The sequence below is a fragment of the Hippopotamus amphibius genome, chromosome 13 (assembly GCF_030028045.1).
Source record: "Hippopotamus amphibius kiboko isolate mHipAmp2 chromosome 13, mHipAmp2.hap2, whole genome shotgun sequence".
NCBI lineage: Eukaryota > Metazoa > Chordata > Mammalia > Artiodactyla > Hippopotamidae > Hippopotamus > Hippopotamus amphibius.
The window spans coordinates 18,918,355-18,932,005 of NC_080198.1; the positions used below are offsets into that span (position 1 = coordinate 18,918,355).

A 13,651-nucleotide genomic window follows, 5' to 3' on the forward strand; every position below is an offset into this window, starting at 1 on the left:
TCCTGTTATCACCAAGCGTGAGAGGGCACAGGGCTGGTGCCTTGGTGATCCTGTGTCTGCAGGACTGTCCTCCACGTATGCATCGTGACCCCGTCATCGTTTGTGAATCGGTCTTGATAATATTTGTACCAATTTCATGCCAATAAAAGTCAGACTGCTGAAACAAGCACGGTCATTATCTCATTCATATTACTGTTGCTTAAACGGAGTGGGCTGCAGAAAAGAAAGAGAAACCCCGCCTCACTTTGCAAGATGGTTGTTAACTTTGATGTTGGAAGGGTCTTTTCAAAATGCGCATCGTGGATGATGAGGGTGGCAGGGGAAGCCCTGGGACCGGGGCTGCTGCCTGTGTGCCGAAGAGCCATGTGGTTGCTCTCTGGGTCCTTTCTCTTGAAATGACTTTTTCAACACACGGTTTGACATTTTTTTTTTAAAGGGGTCCACCTTTTCCTGTCTGCTGTGGACGTCCCTCTGGCCCCCCTTCCCCTCCCCACACCCCTCTCCCAACCCTGACCCCCAACTCCGGTGTAATTGGTAAGCCAGGTGCTAATTTTATTTTATTTTTTCACTATGTACTGGTCAGGGAATAGACAGGAAGTGGAAAATTAGCCCTTTTGATCTAAAGGGAATTGTTATTACTCTAAACCTTGTTTGTTAGTCCCCAGACTAAATATACTTAAATTTTAGCATCTACATCAGCCATCTATTAGAGTAGGAAAAAAAAATAGGCTCTGTTATCCGCCCCCCCCCCCCCCCCGCCATGGAAAAAAATATTTCAATAAATAAAATAAGTGTATGTATGTGTACATATGTGTATCGCTCTTGCTAGGCTGGCTTTTTTCATGTTCAGAAGTTCTACTTTGCAAGAAAAAAAATTATATGACTGCCTTAAGGACAATTTGTATAACAGTAGGAGTAATTGCAGGGAAAATGGAAAGAGTGACTAGAGGTATTTACTCAGATGTTAGTGTAGGTGTGGGGGCCGAAAACTCAGTGTGGGAACAGTGGGCTGCTTTTCTTGGTATCGCAGTCTATTTGATGACCATCAAATTTCCCAGCTCGCTGGTTTTGTTTTTTCTGGATGGCATGTTTGGTTATTTATCAGAAGGGGAAGGGAGTAGCTGAAGCAAATAAACATGTGACCAAGTTCTGTTTTGTTTTCCACTCAGAAAGCCATGCCCTTTAGCAGACATGCAGAAGAGAATAAATGCATTGTTTGATGATAAAAGGAAATTATATGTGTCATTTTCTTTTTCAAGGCAACCAAGTTAACCCTTAAGACTCAGGAGCCTTGTGGCCTTCTGAGAACTCGCCAGGCTTTTACTGAGAATTAATCTATTGCGGTGGATGGTTTTATGGTACAGGATTTCCCAGGATTAGTTGGTCAGTAGTTTGGCTTTTCTAGATGCTTTTCTTAGTGATGCCTGCCTCAGTAGCTCTACTTTTATGATGTGTATGAGTGTGTGAGAGAGAGAGTGTGTGTGTGTGAGTTTTAAACAGTGATGCCATTGGACAAGTCAGTAGCGCTTACAGTTTTGTTGAAGGCTGTATTCTGACTTCACATCAAAACATAAACAGCTCAGTTAAAGGAAAATATACCAGAGTTTCTGTGACCAGTGAGCAGCATAGTTTATTATTGGCCAACTTTTGCTCCTCTCTTAGAACATGTCAGGCAGGTGGGATCCTGCAAAGAGTCTACTTGCAGATCTCCAGGACACCCTCAAAAACATCTTCCCCTGTTTCCTCTTATGTCGTTTATATAATGACCTGGAGGCCTGTTGGTTTTCTCAGATCAAGTCCTCCAGAGACTTAGGGAAAGGCTCAAATCTACATGAAATGTAGATTTTTAAACGAGCAAGCTGAAATTTATGTATTGATTTTTTTGTTTCCATCCTCTGATGGCGTTTGCATAAGTGCACGGAGACAGTCTTTACACGTAGGCACGCACTGACCTATGTGTACGTGCATTTGTGGGCACGTTTTTTTTAAATAACTACAGCGTGATTTTGTACAGGGGCTACCGCATGTGTACACACCCTGACCCGGTGATGGGCATGACCCTAGCATAGTGCCTGGCCCGGTCACATCGAGCCGTATAAATCACAGCTGAAAATCTGTTTCATTGCCTATACTGTCTTGGAATGTGGATTGGAAATATGCACACAGAGGGATTCCCTCTCCGTTGACTATATAAGGGAACAATGCAGCCAACACTCAAACACAGCATAGGCTCCATCAGGCTCGCCCTGCATGTGTGTCCCTGGGAGGTGGCTTTGTCCTGGGGAGGACAACCATAGAAGCGGTAGCCTTTCCGCCGCCTCTTTTTGTCATCTTGGGTGACTCTCCAAAAGACATTTGGGTTGGATCGTCATACTTTGTACTTATACAGAGCCCTTTGTCTGCGCAAATCAAAGTGCCTGACTAATGCTAACTCGTTAATACTCGGAACACCCTTGGGACATAGGTACGCTGCGAGGATGATCCGACTTTTGAGGTGGGGAAATGTCCTGTTGTTAACATAGTTTATAATTTCCGGGTGTGTCTGTATTTCATGGTCAGGCAAGACCTGGAAGGGTTATGATCTAGATGCCATGAGAAGCGTTTTTCCTGTGACATACTCAGCCCTGACCACAGGCAGTCTCATGAGAAAGTATTTTACCATGAAGAAACTGGACTGGAAAATATATCTAGTGTGTGGTGCTGGTGGAGATGGAAGGGAGGAGCTGGTGGAGAGTAATCATTGCTTAATTTTAATCTCTTTAGCGTCCAAGTTAGGAGACTTTTTTTTTTTTTTTTTAAGATAAAATGGCTAAAATTTTGATTTTTGTTTCACTTTAACGCAATATGGTGTTGGCAATTTAACTTCCACAAAAATCAAGTTAGTTGATTCTTTGCAAAGAAACAGACCCTGCTCATTGGCTGTGCAAAGTGAGAAGTTACTCTGTGGTTGTGGGCTTTGGGGCAAAAGAATTGAAACATTCTGTTAACCCTCAGTGTTACAACGTGATTCTTGAATTCTTGTGTGTCTTGGGCTCCTTTCTATGGAGTAAAAATTAGTAACATGATGTTTGCAGTTTTAAGTCTTATTAAAACTTTTTCAGGAAGTCTCTAGAATAGGGTGTGGATAGAATTTACGTTGTTTGGTTCCCAGCACTGTTGTTTGTTGGAAGCAGAACATAGAAATCAGATTTGAAAAATCTCCATTCAAAATCAGTTTTTAATTCAAAAAAGTGATTTTCAAAAGTGTGTTAAGTAACGATTCCGGTTTTGCTTCAGAAAAGTAATTTATGTAAGCATGCCCCCAAATGTTGTCAGGGTGTCATGTGTAGATGAGGATATTACACTTGACTTTTTATTTTCATAATTCATTTACACGTTTTTCATCTCTTATGAGTAATCATTTTTACATTTTTTTTTTTTTTACTTTGCAGAATAGTTGATTTACAATGTGTTCGTTTTAGGCATACAGCACAGTAATTCAGATATATACATACATATACACACATATACATATACATATATATATATTTTTTCAAATTCATTTCCATTATAGGTTATTATAAGATATTGACTGCAGTTCCCTGTGCTATACAGTAGGTAGGCCCTTGTTAATCTATTTTGTATATAGTAGTGTCTATCTGTTAATCCCAAACTCCTAATTTATCCCTCCGCCCTTCCTTTTTGGTAACCATAAGTTTGTTTTCTATGTGAGTCTATTTCTGTCTTGTAAATAAGTTAATTGGTATCATTTTTTTGAAACTCCGTGTATAAGTGATATGATATTTATCTTTCTCTGTCTGACTTATTTCAGAAGCACTTACTCAGTGTCAGGCCCTAGCATGTGCACATTGTACGTATTAATTATGATATAGGGACTGATATTTCCTCCCATTCTTACAGATGAAGAAACTGAGGCACAGAGAGGTTAAGAAACTTGTCTGAGGTCACAGCTCGCAGGTGGTGGAGCCTGGGTTCAAATCCAGGCAGAATGTCTGGTGGGCACTTCACTACCATGTATGCTGCTCCTATAGAAATACATTAATGTTTCACAGAGTAAACCTCTCTTTCTTTGCAAATGTTATGCTTTTCCCAAAACCAGTAATTCCCCCCAGATTCCCAGGGAATCCCTATTTCTTCATGCCTGAAGACTCAAGTTCTGCCTTATGCTAAGCTGCAGTGACCAGAAGTTCCAAAGATCGTTGTCACCCGATGGGCACAACTCTGTGAACGCTTCTGTCCATGTCACGAACACAGTTTTGTCTTTACCCTCCCTTTTAAGAAAGTGTTTCTGATTCCTCAGCCAGAGCGATCAAATCTTCAAAAAGTTCACTGTGAAGTACCTTTGAGTGTGGCTTGTATTAACCAAATATATTCCTCTAGACAGTTCTAAATTTTTCTCTAAAGATCTGTCATGTCAAGCAAGTGGCTCTAGTTCCATGTGAATGCAGGAATCCCAAACCCATGGACCTGCCGGTTAGTGGCCATTGTGGGTTGTGACATTCTTAAAGTACAAGGGAAGGGATTCTAAGCCAGACGGTGTGACCTCTGGCTTACTTGGTAAACTTTCTGTTTACGTGAAACAATTGAGAACCAAGCCAGATATGCAGTTAGCATTCAGTAAGCGTTGGCCATCATTTCTTCTTCATGACCTGGCAGGTGTATCATCAGTACCTTCGTCTCCCCTCTGGCTCGCCGTTTGGCCTCTAGCCAGCCATTCCCACTGTATTATTCTATGAGTCAAGGCAAGGCATGGGTTAGGGTTTCGTGAGAGTCGGAAAGAGCCATATTTGCTCAAATGCCTCTGCCAGCGGAAGGACACAGGCCTCTCAGTTGCAAGTCATCTGTGTGACCACGCGTAGATCACATCAGCCCCCTTGTCTTCAGTTTGCTTTTCCTACAATGGACATTGTCTGCCTTAGATTCCTCTGGGCTGAATAGAGCATGCTTTGATTGTCTCAGTGTCTCTCTGAAGAGGGTGGCTAATGGTTTGAGATCAGTGGGGAAGAGGAATCTTTGTTTCCCACAAAATATATTTTCTTATGAATGGGGCAGTGTACTGGAGTACTAGCTTCCACTAAATAAGTAATGTCATGTACAGATACTGTGCTAAAGATTATGTATATCTCATATAATCTTTAGAATTTAATGTCTCTGTTCCTACATTTCCATATATGTTAACTGGTTATAATAATGACTCAAAGGACTGTGAAAATTATTTTTAATTTATTTGTTTATTTTTGGCTGTGTTGGGTCTTTGTTGCTGCGTGCGGGCTGTCTCTAGTTGCAGCGAGTGGGGGCTACACTTCATTGCGGTGCGTGGACTTCTCATTGTGGTGGCTTCTGTTGTTGCAGAACATGGGCTCTAGGCGCGTGGGATTCAGTAGTTGCAGCACGTGGGCTCAAAAGTTGTGGCTCGTGGGCCCTAGAGCGCAGGCTTAGTAGCTGTGGGGCATGGGCTTAGTTGCTCCACAGCATGCGGGGTCTTCCTGGCCCACGGCTCAAACCCATGTCCCCTGCGTTGGCAGGCGGATTCTTAACCACTGTGCCACCAGGGAAGCCCCAGGATTGTGAAAATTAAATGAGATTGTGTGTCTATACTGTTTAATACTTGTCAGGCAATACACACTCACAAAATTGCAACTTTTGTTATCTTCCTCGTCCCCCGTGGCCAGGAACCAGAACAGTTTTGAGAATGCATTTAATTGAAAATGCAAATCAAAGCCACGGTGAGATGTCACCTCACACCTGTTAGAATGGCTCTTATTAAAAAGACAAGAAAGAAGTGTTGGTGAGGCTGTGGAGAACAGTGAACCCTTGTGCACTGCTGGGGGGGGGAATGTAAATTGGTGCAACCACTATGGAAAACAATATGGAAGTTCCTCAAAAAATTAAAAATAGGACTGCCAAAAGATCCAGCAATTCCACTTCTGGTTATATATCACTTCTGGTTATATATCCAAAGGAAATGAATCACTATCTGGAAGAGATATCTGCACCCACATGTTCACTGCAGCATTATCTGCAGTAGCCAAGATACAGAAAAAAAACCCTAAGTGTCCATCGATGAATGAATAAATAAAGAAAATGTGGTATACATATACAAACACACACACAGACACACGCACACACAGAGGAATATTATTCACCCATACAAAGAAGGAAATCCTGCCATTTTTAGCAACACAGATGGACCTTAAAAACATTCTGCTAAGTAAAATACGTCAGACAGAGAAAGACAAATACCATATCAGCTCACTTGTATGTGGGATCTAATGTGATCAAACTCATAAAAACAAAGAATAGATTGGTGGTTGCCAGAGGTGGAAGATTGGGGAAATGGGTGAAGTTTGTCAAAAGCTACAAAGAGAAGTAAGTTGTGGGGATGTCCTGTACAGCATGAGACTGAAGTTAATAGTACTGCACTGTATATTTGAAAGTTGCTAAGAGAGTAGATCCTAAAAGTTCTCATCACAAGAAAAAAAATTGAAACTGTGAGGTGCTGGATGTTAGCTAAACTTGTTGTTTGGCTAACGTATAATCATGTTGTACACCTAGAACTATTAGAGTGTTACATGTTAATGACATCTCAATAAAAGTGAGGGGAAAAAAGCATTCAGAGAAAAAAATTTTAATACAATTAGTTAACACCCCCTCCCCCCACCACTCACACAAGAAGTAAGCAACTATAGTAGAATGTTAGAATCTACAGTGGATTGGAAAAATAGGGGCCAGAAATCCTGCTGGACCTGAAAGCCATGCCTGGTGGGTAGAGAGAGACAGGTCAAACTTAGACAGAGGTGGTGCAGAGACTCAGGTGTCCAGGTGCGTGAGCTGTGGCTGGACTTCAGTTAAACTGTGGGAAGAAATCTGTGCTTTCTCAGCTCAGCCTCTCCAGTGCTTGCTTTATGAAAAGCCCTTTTTGCAAAAGTTGAACCTTGGCTCAGTTGAACCACGGAACAGGGGACTTGTCCCTACTGGGATTTGAAGAAAGGATTAAAATCAGAGGACAGTGGTGACAGCATCAGTATCCCCAGAGAAGATGGGTGAATCTGGATAGATAATTTTGAGGAAGATGCAGAGATAGCTGGGCTTGTTCATTTCTTCCTGTCTGCCTGCTTGGAGACTGCCATCACAGCAGTAGAAACCCAGGATGTTACAGGGATTCACAATCAGCACTGGTCCCTTGGGTGCCAAGGGAAGGCCTCAACTGCTTGAAGGAATTAGATTGAGTTTTTAGGAAAAGGTAGGCTTTATTAATTGTTAAAGATTTCATTTACTTTTTATTTTTTAACACCTTTATTGAGATAGCTTTTACATAAAGAAATGGTATCTATATTAAGGCGTACGACTTGATGTTTTCATGTATGAATATATTGTGAAAAGATCGCCACGATCAAACTAAATATTGTATCCATCACCTCTACCTAGTTACCCTTTTGTGTGTATAGTGAGATTTAAGATGTATCCTCTTAGAAAATCTCTAGCATACAATAACAGTATTATTAAGTATAGTCACCGTGCTGTACATTAGATCCCCAGAGCTTACGCATCTCACACAGCTGAACCTTTGTGCCTTTTGACCAATATCTCACCATTTCCCCTCCCCCAGCCCCTGGCAACCACCGTTTTACTCTTTGCTTCTTTGAATTCAGCTCTTTTAGATTCTATATATATCTATATAGATTCTATACAGATATATATAGATAGATAGATGTCAGATCATGCAGTATTTGTCTGGAAAGGGTAGAGTTTAAATGGGGAAGATACTTGGATGCCATGTATATGTGGGCAGAGAAAACAAAGGAGAGAATTATAGATGTGACTGTAACTCCAAGAGTCCTGGGAATTGGGAGATCCGGTGAAAAAAAGCAAGTGTTTAGTGTGGAGAAAAGGGACAAATGAGTTTGGAAGTGTGATACCATGAAGAGGCCTTTCGCTTCATCCCGAAGTCAGTCGGGCGCACATTCATCCATGCGATTTTGGCTCTGTAGGACTGCATGTGCCTTTGCCAGAATTACGCTTGGCCATATTTGGTCTAATCATTGACCTTGGTAGAATGGGAGTATCAAGTTCTCAGGAGACAATGTTTGTTTGTTTTTGTATTTCTGTCCTAACCACTTACTAGACTTGTGACCTTGGGCAAGTCACCAAACCTCATCATCTTAGTTGTTCCACTTTAAATTGATAATCATAAACCCTTCCCCTGCTTCCCTTAGAAATGTTTGGGAACAGAAAAATAAAAAGTGTAAAGCAACTAACTGGCCTAGTGCCTGCACATAGTAAGCAATGCAATACATTGTTTTTATTTTAGAATTCTAGACACTACCCTCCACTTGCCCCTGTGTTTCCAGATGTGCCTCATTTCTTAAGTTCTTATACAAGTGTAATCTTTGCTGTTTGCAATAACTGCTTTGAGAAGTGTGAGTGAGTGAAAAATGTTTGGATTTTTTTTCTATCTAGGCTAACTTTGGCTAAGAGTGAGTAGTTCCAAACTTCAGATTATTAGTCATATTTGGGTCCTTCTTTTCCCATTTCTATTTCTTCCTTTTGTCCTTTTCCTTTTGTCTTTTGTTTCAGCTGGACTTGGTTCTCACTGTTGCTTCTTTGCCCAAAATTCAGGTTATGAAAGGAAGGCAATTGGTGAAGTGAAGCATGCTAAGGGTTTATTTCCTCTTAGGGCATCTCGAGGACGTATGGCTTACATTACAAGAAGAAACAGGGATACAGCATCATTTGCTTGAGCAGAAACTAAGTTCAGTGTTGCTAGTAAAATCATAGAAAATTCTCCTCTGCCTTGAGCATGATTCCAGCCAGATTCTTCTGCAGCTTTCAAAATGAGCAAGTCTCACTCCAAGGTATGAAAAGATAAGAATCTGGATTATTCATAATGAGAGTTGCCGGGCTGCACCCTCATAAAAGGCAATTGCAGAAAACAGCAGGTTAATACAGTGAGTTATTAGATCCCTTTGATTCATTTATTCTTGCATTAGCCTCCCCCCTTCCATCCTGTTTTCTAGGGGAACTTGGAGAAGAACTGGGGGCCGGTTCATTTATTTGTTTTTGGATACAGTCTGGTCCTTCCTTAACAAGGGGAAATGGGTTTGATGCAGTGTCCAGCTTAACATTTTAGACATTTTCTAATGAACTTGACTTCTGTTTTACTTCATTGCAATGCTGATGTTGCCTCCAGTCATAGCACCCCAGGCTGTGGTCTTGTCAACTCTCATGAGTTAGACAGGCTCAGGCTTGGGCAGTGCTTGAGTGGAATCCTTCCAAGTACAACTCAGGTGCCGGAGACTCGGTGGTGGTGATTCAGCGTCTGGCACTGGCTCCAGCCAGGAGCAGCCAACCGGAGCCTCAACAAGGTGGTTATGGGGCCCTATGTTAATAGGTGTATGGAGTAAGAGGATGATGGTGGGTTGTTTTTTTTTTTTTTCCCTGCTCTTATAAGAGACTTCAAACAGGCTTTCTGACTGTTTGTAGCCATTAAGCTTATTTCAGCTGATTTTGCGAGAGGATCAAGGATACCCTTTTTCTTTCTGTCTCATGAAAATTCCCAACTTTGACCTTCCTTGGCAGGAAGCATCTTCTATGCGCCTTACAAATAAAAAAGGTTATTCATAACTGCAAGTGAATATAGAGTTTGCTGACCCTTTTTCTGCTTCCTAGGTTTCCTTTGGGGGTGGAGCTTATAGCAAAATGCCTCCTCCTGTCTACAGGCTTCTGGTATTTCTGTGTCCATGCCTCCTGTAGTAGGTGCGTGAGACGGCACTTGAACGCTACAGCACTAATGCTGGTGAATCATGGCATGGTGCAAGAACACAGTTGCGTAACTCTGTTCTCCTTCATCCCAGCTCTTCTAAAAATAAAAAAAAAAAAATTAAATTTTTAAAAAAGGAGAAGGAAATGGCAGTTGCTTTCTTTTCTCCTAAGAAAGTACCCTCTAATGGATTGCCTACATTAAATACACACACACACACACACACACACACACACACACACACACACACACTCCCAACCTACCTGTACTCATGTCTTTGCAATATTTGTTAGATTTTAAAGCAAAAAGTAAAGCAAAGAATGTGGGACTGTTAAATGTCGTAGCACTGATAACCATTCTATGAGTAGCTTAAGGAACATGAAATCATGTCAGTAAAGATTTGGGAAACCTGGCACTGGAAGTAGATCTAGAGGACGGAGATTCTAGCTGGTGTGGGACAGTAAAGGAGTTGCAGTGCCAGGTGGTGGAGGGGATGCTGTGTGGTGGCCTCATCTCTCCCCACCCCCACAGGTAGGGGCGACCCTGTTCACGGCCCTGTCTTCTGCAATTAGGACAGTGATGACGGTAGGGAACTTTGACTTTTCCGTTTCCTGTCCCTTTTGGTTTTAACGTGAACACGTAGTTTTGGAGAGCTGTAGGAGTGAGATGGTTTCTGCTCCAATTTTTCACCATGTCTCTCCAGCTGTTGTCTCATAAACTCACTAGCAGAGGCCATGGAACTTTTGGAGAAAGCCATGCCCTCTCTAAATATTGGCTGTTCTGGAATGCCCTCAAAGTGTAGGATTCCTTAGAGAGCCGTCAGAACTCTGAAGATGGATGATGCTACATAGAACCTTTCTCCTTCTAGGTCACTGATTCAAATCCAGTGTTCCAAATGATCTAAGGCATTGTTGTCGCCCCCACCTGCTTTTGGGGGGGGGGGGTGGATTCAAGTGAATCAACTACCAATGAATACTCAGAGTCTACACCCTTACTTGCAGTATCACAGATTAGACCAAACAGTGACTGGTGCAGAGAGACAATGAAAGGCTCTCTGATGATTTTTTGTTGCTTGTTGTTGCCCTCTGTGTATTAAAGTTCTAATAATGTATGTTTCTGTTTGTTATTTACTTATGTAACATGACTTGAGGGTCTGCTATAGTGCTGTCTTTCATTGTGTATCTAATATTCTCGCAAGCATTAGAATTGGAATCTTTCCTTGGGCATCTAATATTTTCATATTCATAATCTCTGAAATCCCTTTGTGAGATGAGCTCGCTTTTCCTTTTTTGTGTGATAACCAAGTGCTCTATTTGTAAATTATATATATATACACACACACACATATTTATATAATTTATATATATAAATAAATATATATATTTTTGCATTCTTCTTGGAGCAGTCACTGCCTTGGAATGTTGCTGGTTCTGTGCAAATGCTTCTAGTTCTGTCAGCTACTGTCATTTTTTTTTTTTTTTTCCAAGTAACCCACGAACCTGCTTTTCATCCTGCACTGGAATGCTTACCATGTCCAAAGCACGGGGGTGATGGCGTTTCCCTGCCTCCTCACTTCTGGGTCTTGCTCCAGAGCGATTGTCAGATTGGCTTCCACGATGAGCACTTGTGTTAAGATGGTAGTTAGTTGCTGGAGATGAACCAAGATAGCAAATTAACTTAGAGGGGAAAGGTGCTCTGGAGGGACTTGAGGTGTCTGTAGAGGTTGAGAAGTAGAAGAGAGAACATGACTTCTTTCCTACTAAGCTTCCCACGTGGCTTTTTATTGCTGGCTTTTTCTCCCACTCCCGTCTACGCAGTGACTGTTGGTTAGCATGTGAAATTATCTGAGAAACAGGTTTGATCTTGAGGGGTGCGGAAAGTCTAGGAAAAGAAACTAGAGGAAGAGTGGCTGACTCAGAGGAGCCTTTGAAGCTGGAAATGGGACAGCTTCTCGGGCAGACAGGCAGTCACCATCCCTTCTCCACTGGCCAATAGGGCATGTTGAGAACCTCGCGCTAGAGTGAGATTCACTCGGAACTGCTATAAATGACCTGTGGGAAGAAGAAACACACATTCAGCATTTGCAAGTAGTTTGAAATGATTTCAGATAGAGGAGCACGTGGATGTATTTTGTGTTCCTGTCCCAGTTCCTTCTCAGAAGATCAAAAATGAGTTTGAGCCTTAAGAATAGCTAATTAGTGACGTCCTTGCATCTTAGCTCCATCCTAAAATTATTCTGGCCAACTGATTGAAAGCTCTGTCTATACAAAATTGTGTCCAGTGGAATCTTCTGGGAATCTCAGAATATAGATAGCAGCCTAAGACAAGTTGGCAAACTTTTCCTGTAAAGGGCCAGATAGGAAATATTTTAGGCATTACAGTCTCTGTCACAAGTACTTAACTATGCTTTGTGGCCTGAAAGCAGCTGTCGATAGTATGGAAGCAAATGAACGTGACTGTGTTCCAATAAAACTTTATTTGTGGACACTGAAACTTACATTCCATGTAATCTTAATGTCACAAAGTGTTTTTCTGTTATTCTCCCACCTATTTAAATAAGTAAAAGACATCATTATCTCAAGGGCTGAACAAAAACAGGTGATGTGCTGGATTTGGTCCCCAGGCTAAAGTTTGTTGACCCATGACCTAAAATGCTCTATCTAGTGCCTCATAGTTTTTGAGGACCTCCACATACCAGTACTGATCTCAGGTCTCATCACCAGTGTGTTATGTAAAAAAAAAAAAAGTCTGTTTTCTCCTAGTAGTGTCTTGCTTTATGTATGTGTGCATGTTTACTCAAACCATATTTTATGTAAACACATTGGTATTTCTTAAAATATGGTAAGCGTGTTTTTTGAACATCGGCTACCTTGATCAACATGCTAAACATAGCATACCTTCCCAGGCTGCCTCACCCCCCAAATATAAGCACCTGCTATGAACTTGAGATGTAAACAGCTCTAAAGTTGCAAACATGCTTATGTAAAAAGTAATTTGTAAATAACAGATGGCACTTATTTACGAGGAATGGGAGGCACTGATGAGAGTGAAGTCATCTGGAACCAAAAGAATGGAAGATGTGTCTAAACTGTCCAGGTCCCCAGTTACTGTGAAACTGACTAGCATGCTGCCAAACTAGCAACCCAGCGCCAGTCCCCTGATCCTCTGAGCGCCCAGCGTGGGCTGTGGTCCATGGGGTGCTGACCACATGGCGACTCCAACCCCTGGAGCAGATCGAGCATAGATGGTAGCCAAGGATGAGAAGCAGGCAGTGTATGTCTTCTACTCCTGTTAGCTCACAGGGCCATTGATTTTAGCTGTTGAAGGACAATAAATGGGATTGTGTGAAACTGAGCTGTTAGGGTCTGGTTTTATCACACTGACGTCTTCGAACTGCGTCTTTACTGTAACGCAGCCTAGCAGTCGAGTACAGCACCACGTTATCCAGGGCCAGGCGATTGTCACATCTGTTCTAAAGGAAGTGTTGACTCAACCCAGCCCAGGAAACCACCACCAAGAGTAAAAGGTCTCCAGAGATTGGATGGGACCTTTTAAGTTATTTACATAAGCAGTTGGTCTGGAACTTGAGTCACAGTTGATCCTTGCTTCTTAAAGAGAAATAAAATAAATTTTATTTATTCCTATTCTTTCTCTCTGTCTCTCTCTCTCACACACACACACACACACACACTCACACACACGTGCGCGCGCACACCATAGCTACTTGCATCTTATTATTCTATAGCCAAAGGATCTACTTATATCTTCAAATAGGGTGTCTGAAGGAACCTTTCTCCAATCTGATTGAGATGCTGTTATAAAAATAAGAGAAGTCTGTCCTTACTCCTTAGTGGTGTTGGGACATATCTCTGAGGTTCAGGCATTGGAATC

The 13,651-nt window shown here is 41.8% G+C and overlaps 1 protein-coding gene across 10 annotated transcripts in view; it reads left to right on the top strand.

The window, feature by feature from the left end:
- FOXP1 (forkhead box P1) overlaps positions 1 to 13,651 on the top strand; it is a 595,386-nt gene that overhangs the window by 433,381 nt on the left and 148,354 nt on the right. The window lies entirely within an intron of this gene.